This window comes from Gossypium hirsutum, chromosome A10 (genome assembly GCF_007990345.1).
Source record: "Gossypium hirsutum isolate 1008001.06 chromosome A10, Gossypium_hirsutum_v2.1, whole genome shotgun sequence".
NCBI classification, from domain to species: Eukaryota; Viridiplantae; Streptophyta; class Magnoliopsida; order Malvales; family Malvaceae; genus Gossypium; species Gossypium hirsutum.
In genome coordinates this window covers 18857771-18864978 of record NC_053433.1, presented here as the reverse complement: position 1 = coordinate 18864978, position 7208 = coordinate 18857771, and the positions used below count along the sequence as shown (strand labels likewise).

At 34.8% G+C, this 7208-nt stretch overlaps 1 non-coding gene across 1 annotated transcript; it reads left to right on the top strand.

The window, feature by feature from the left end:
• The first annotated feature begins 268 nt into the window (after window positions 1–268).
• On the top strand, window positions 269–379 carry LOC121208738 (small nucleolar RNA R71). The gene has a single exon (XR_005903865.1). It is a non-coding gene; the product is annotated as a small nucleolar RNA R71 (small nucleolar RNA).
• The last annotated feature ends 6829 nt before the right edge of the window (window positions 380–7208 follow it).

Sequence of the window (7208 nt, the reverse complement as noted above, 5' to 3'; positions counted from 1 at the left end):
ACCAAGGAAATCATAAATTTTTCTGTTCAAAAGTTCTACCTGATTAGAGAGCATGGTGACCGAATCGACATTAAAAACACTGGCTGTTTTTGTTGGTTTTATCCTCATGACTTACCATTGATAATTATTCAGCGACATCTCTTCTATAAATTCATAAGCATCCTCAGGTGTCTTATTATTGATAGTTCCACCAGCGGCTGCGTCAATCATCTGTAGAGTCGAAGGATTTAGGCCATTATGAAACGTTTGAACCTGTAGCCAGAGTGGTAACCCATAGTGAGGGCATCTTCACAAAAGGTCATTGCATCTCTCCCATGCATCGTAGAGTGTTTCTAAATCCATCTGCAAAAAAGAGGAGATATCATTATATAATTTGGCTGTTTTAGCCGGCAAAAAATATTTTAGTAAAAACTTTTCGGTCATTTGTTCCCAAATAATGATTGACTCTCGTGGTAACGAGTTCAACCATTATTTAGCCTTATTCCTCAATGAAAAAGGGAATAACCGAAGGCAAATGGCGTCACCAGAAATGCCATTGATTTTAAAAGTGTCGCAAAACTCTAAGAAATTTGCCAAGTGAGCGTTGGGATCCTCGTCCTGTAGACCATCAAACTGAACAAACTGTTGGACCATTTAAATTGTGTTAGGTTTCAGTGCAAAAGTATTTGCAGTAATAGAAGGCCTAACTATGCTCGATTTGGTTCCTATTAAAGAAGGTTTAGCATAATCATACATAGTACGCGGAGCAGGATTCTGATTAGCAGCAATCGCAGGAGGTAGCGGATTTTCTTTGTTTTCAGCCATCTCCTCGGTTGTGGTTGAAGTATCGTCCTCTTGCTCTTCCACTGTGTATCATAAGCTTCGCCTTATTTCTTTTCGGTTTCTGCAAACTATGCAGTCAACTCACCATAAAAAAGTAGTGGTCCTGACGGGTTTCTTCTTGTCATAAACTGAAAAAATAACTGTCAGAAGAGAAAAAATGAAGAATGAGAAAAGAAAATTAAAATAAAAATTTGAATTGCAATAAAAGTAAAATGGCTAAAGTAATAAAAATCGAGTGTTCTTAATATCTTAGTTCCCTGGCAACAGCGCCAAAAATTTGATACGTGATATTCACGACAGGTTTTAAAGATTTATGAATGAATCGTTCTTGAGACTAACTTATTATCATGATTAAGGCAAGTGTACCTATCGAACAGTAGTAGAGTTCAGCAAGACCGAATTGCGAACCCAAAGGAACCACGAGTACTAGTATTTACTTCCTTTTTATTATCAAGCCTAAAAATTAATAGGTTTGGTTATCTAAACTAATTACTAAACTAAGAATGCACAGAAAAAAATTTGGGAAAATACTTTTGGGAAAATTCAATTGATTAAGACAATACCTAAGAAAAAAATCCACCTAGACTTCACTTGTTATTTGACTCTGAATCAAACAATTTATTCATTTGACTTGATCCGTAGAAATCCTTAAGTTATATTATTATCTCTCTTAAGACTAATAACGTCTAACCCTAGGTTGAATAATTGAAATCTCTTCTGATTAACACCCTAGAATTGCATTAACTCGATCTATGGATTCCCTTATTAGGTTTCACCCTAATCTGACAAAATCTTGTCACCCTATCTCTAGGCGCTCAATCAACTCCGCTTAATTATGACAATTTTAATCTTAGACAGGGTCTACTCCTTCTCTGAATAAGATCATTAACTTGAATCAATATCCTGGAATATTAAAACAAGAATTAAGAACACATAATTAAGAACAAGTCAAATATTTATCATACAATTCAGAAAATAATAACAAGACCTATCTTAGGTTTCATTCCCCTTAGGTATTTAGGGGGTTTAGTTCATACTTATGAAAGAAAACATCTCAAAAGTATAAACGTGACAAAACATAAGAAAACCCAAAACTCCTGAAGGAACTTGAAGGAAGATCTTCAGTCTTGATGATGAATCCGGCTTCTGAGATGGATCAATCAGCTTTCCTTGAGTAATTCCTTGCTTCCTACTCTGCGTCCCCCTTCTAATTGCCTCCTCAGGTGTTTAAATAGGCTTTTGAATGCCTAAGAACCCTAAAAATTGGCCTTTTCCGAGTAGGACTATACTTGGGCTTAGCAAGGACACACCCGTGTGCGATTCCTCCAGCCCGTGGTCGAGGCTGTTGAGCAGGCATGGGCGTGTAGTCTACCCCTGTAAGTCGTGCTTCGATCCTACCAAATGGAAACGCTCGTGTGAGGAAGTCCAGGCCGTGTTGATTTCCCACGTGGGTCTATTTTCTCCGTTTTCGGCCCGTTTCTTGCTATTTTTACTCTTCTATGCTCACCTAAGTATAAAACATGAAATTAAAGGATTAGAAGCATCAAATTCACCAAATCTAAGGAGAAATCATCCGTAAATACACTAAGCATGGGATCAAAATATGTATACATTACAGTTTATCACTTACCAAACATTCATACACTTATACAATATACACAATTACTAAGTTCACCTGTCAACCACAATTTCACATGATGAATTTATTTCATTGAGCTCAATTTCAAACATCAAATATCCAATCATATTCCAGCATTTAGCTTCAACTATCACTTACCAACACTTGTCAAATTAGAGAACGTCTTATGGATTTAAGTACGTTGTTCACTCGTTGTCACATTTCACTTTGTCATATTTGGCACACTTTATCATTTTTCCATGTTCGGCACACTTTATCACTTTACCATAGTTCAACTATGGACTTGCACTTTCAAATTTTTCACTTGAGCACTTTGTCACATTGCCATAGCTTAGCTATGGTCTTACACTTGAACAGTTGCACTTTTCCATGATATAATCATGGTTTCATCCGTCAATCCGTCATTATTCACTGAACAACAGTACTCAATCTTACGTTCTACTAAATTTCAACTTTGCTTCGATTTTCATATTATTACAATATTCATGATTCAATAACAAATATATATAAAATAATACATTTAACCATTCTTCATTTAGCAAATAATTATGAAAGTTCAAGCATATGAACTTACCCGGGTCGATTTGCAAAATTTGTGAAAGTTTAGGGTCTAATCAGCTACTTTTTCTTTTCCTCGACTTGCTTCGGGTTCTCGATCTATCATTGTAAAATCATTCACTTATCAGTATTGACTTCACCTTCACTCTATTTCACATCCTTAATGTTTATAACTTGCTTATAAGTAACATTATTTGTAATTTCACTATTTACTTATGCAAATTCAATGCTATTCATCTATATCATAGTCACTAAATTATTTTTATCTTGAGACACAGAACTCCAAATTAGGATACGATAATTTTTCCTAAAACTAGACTCAAATATCTTCTTACCATAAAATTTTTAGAATTTTTGGTTTAGCCAATAAGTACAGTTTATTCTTTAAAGTCACCCCTATTCTGCTGTCTGACAGTTTCGACCCTTCACTAAAAATTAATTATCTCCTTGTACGGGACTCAGATGATGTTCTCATTTGTTTCTCTTGAAAATGGACTCATTAAAGATTTTAAAAATATAAATTTAAGGCCCTAAATATTTTTCTCCAATTTTTTATGATTTTCCAAATTTAGAATAGGGGAATCCGAAATCATTCTAACCTTGTCTCACATAATTTATTATATCTCATAATTTACTATTCCATTGCTTTCACTGTTTTTTCTATAAGAAACTAGACTAAATAAGATTTAATTTCATATTTTATTCATTCTCTAATTCAATTTCTAAAATTTTTGGTGATTTTTCAAATTTAGACTAATGCTACTATTCAAAACTGTTTTAATGCAAAATGTTGGTTTCCATTTCGCCCCAAACTTCACAATTCATACAATTCAATCCTTGCTCAATTAACCTCTAAATTAAGCTAATTTTTCTCAATTAATACTTTACCTAGACATTATAAGTTATTTCACAACTATTGAAATTCAGAATTTCCACATAAAACCCTAGCTTCAAACTCTTTTACAATTAGGTCCCAAACATTCACTTTCTATTCAATTCTTTCAATAAAATCAGCATATAAACAATTTAAAGCTCTAATTCCACGCTAAATCATCATATACTTCCAGAACATATTCATAGCAACTTTTAATTTCTTTCATAGAATCAAAAACTAATGAATTCAATAAGTGGACCTAGTTGTAAAAGTCACAAAACACAAAAATTTCTAGAAATAATCAAGAATTAAACTTACTTGTAGTAAAAGTATGAAAAACTAGCTTAAGGAAACCCTTCTATGGTGTTTTTTCTGATGAGAATGCAGAAAAATAAAGAGAAATCTAGATAATTCCACTTTAGTCCTAGCTTTATTAAGTAAATTTTGCAATATTCCAATTTTGCCCTTAATTCATCAATTTTCCTGCTAATTTCATGCCCCTTGCAGTCCAACCCAAAAAAATTTTGGGTCTAATTTTCTTCTAAAACCCTCCTTAATAGTCACCTAAGCTTTTCAATCACTATTTAACTAGTTTTGCATTTTTTTTCAATTTAGTCCCTTTTAACCAATTGACTATCCAAATGTTAAAATTTTATAACAAAATTTTAATACCAACTCAATGGCACTCCATAAATATTTTTAAAAATATTTATGGCTCATTTTATGAACTTGAGGTCTTGATACCTTGGTTTAGACCCAATTTACTTATTAATTTCTTTTTAAATCACAAAATCCACTAATCCAAAAATTCCCTTTTCATCACACTTGACTCATACGTATTATTTATTAAATTTTAAAACCTGTGTATCAGATTTAGTGATCTTGAATCACTATTTTCAACACCATTGAAATTTAGGCTGTTAGAGAATTAGGGTCTAAATTTAGCCTGGACTGGTAATTCAGATCCAAGCTCATTAGAGTAATTGTCGTTGCAGGGGATTTAGCCTAGACTGGTAATCCCAACAATACTCTATGAGTTTACATTACAGGGGATTTAGCCTGGATTGGTAATCTCGCTGTAAGGATGATGTTCGCGGGAGTGTGCTCTTTGAAATGGAAATGTGCGCACATGAATATGAATTGATGGACCCTGAATTGTACACTAAACGTGTACCTCTAAAAATCCATCAAAGTTATGAGAAATTCAATGGGATAAATATGGAAAAATAACGAGGGAATGGAAATCATGGTATTGATGAGCTCATCAATCGTGGTATATATTATTGATACATGGAAATTATTGGACTAACTTGAATGTTTAGTTTGTGCATGTTAGGGTAATAATGCATTGAATGGATATTTGAATGTTTATTGCATTGTATTAAAAATATTAGGTAAGTATAATTCTTGTTACATGAGCTTACTAAGCACAAAGTGCTTACCCTGTTTCATTTTCCCCTGTTTTATAGTGTTAAGAGCTCGGAGGTCGAATTCGGTCGGAGACACATCACACTATCAACCTCAAGATTTTGGTAGATAAAGAAACTTTATTTTGGAAATCAATGGCATGTATAAGCTAATAAAGTAAATGTTAATGTGAAATGATTGTAAGGCCAGCCATTGGTATGGCTAACAAATCTTGGTTTTGGTATGTGGTGAGGTTATCTTATAAACATGCATGAATTTATCTTGAAAATATGTTTAATTGGATTGGTTGATGTGGATTGGTCTCAGTTTAAAATTATAGGGAAGGTTAGATATCTATAAAAGGGTTATATTGAGTTAAAAAAATTAATTCGTAAACTCCGGTAATGCCTTGTACCTTATTCCGGCAACGAATACGGGTAAGGGGTGTTGCATTTGTTGGTATCAAAGCTACGATTTAGCTAGTTCTAGGACTGACGTAGTAAATACGGGATTAGCTATTCATGTCATTTAAATTATTATTAATAGTGTGATATCTCCTGATCATTTAAATGTGTCTTCTTATAGTAAATGTCTGCCTACCGAGTTCAATCTGAGGAAGCCAGGAGTCATGCTCCGACTCCAGAACGGGCACAGAGGGAAGCCGAAGTTACTAGTAGTACAAGGCCCATATTTGAGGGCCAAGGTGAGGAGGCAAAACGAGCCTTCTTTCAAATGATGAATGAATGGTTTAGTCAATACTTAAGAACTAACCCTGTAATGCAACAAGCTCAAGCTTCCCCTCTTGCTCCTCCATCGGTTCCCGAGACCCCACAAGGTGCAGGTACTGAATCTGTTAGAAAAGGGAAAGCTTCGGTAGATAAAATTCAAAACTATGGGGCCGAAGAATTTCGAGCAGCATTTGATGATGATCCCGAACGGGATAAATTCTAGTTAGAGAATACCACTCAGTTTTGGAGGAATTATCTTGCACACCAGAAGAATGTCTGAAATGTTTTGTCTCACTACTAAAAGACACAACTTACCATTGGTGGAATACTAAAGCTTCAGTTGTTCCAAAAGAAGAAATTACATGGGAATTCTTTTAGACCGAGTTCAGAAAGAAATATATCAACTAGAGGTTCCTCGATTAGAAGAGAAAAGAATTTCTTGAGATAAAACAGGGTTACAGATCAGTATCTGAGTATGAAAGAGAATTTGTTCGATTGAGTAAATATGCTCAGGAATGGGTACAGTCAGAAACCAAAATGTGCAAACGATTCGAAGAAGGGTTGAATGAAGATATTAAGCTACTGATCGAAATTCTTGAAATTCGAGAGTTTGCTATATTGGCAGAGAGAGCTTATAAAGTAGACGAATTGAGCAAAGAGAAGAAACAGGCTGAGAAGGAAGCTCGAATTTTTAGTAAAAGACTAATGGGAAAATCTTAGTTTTCTACTTCAAAGAAATTAAAGAAATACTAGGATCGTTCTACCTCAGCCACTGGATATTCGGGTAGAGAGCAAGGTTCTCAACGCACTAATCCAAGACCTTCCACTCCATCAGTGACCAGTGTTGGCAGTGTTGGTACCCCTAAGCCGAGATACCAGTACTGTAATAAAGCTAATTTTAGAGAGTGCCAGCTAAAAAGTGGGGCTTGTTACCGATGCGGTTCATTTGATCATTTCCTCAGAGATTATCTAGAAAATGGTGAAAAAGAAGCTGAACTGACATCGAAGCCGATTAATCTAGTTTCGAGGGGTAGACCGCCTTGACCATCTGGTAATGTCAGTGGTAGCCGAGGAGCTACAAAAGATACTGCAGGCAGGCCTGAGGCACGAGCACCTGCTAGGACATATGCCATTCGTGCCACAGAAGATGCCTTAGCACTCAATATTATTACTAGTACAT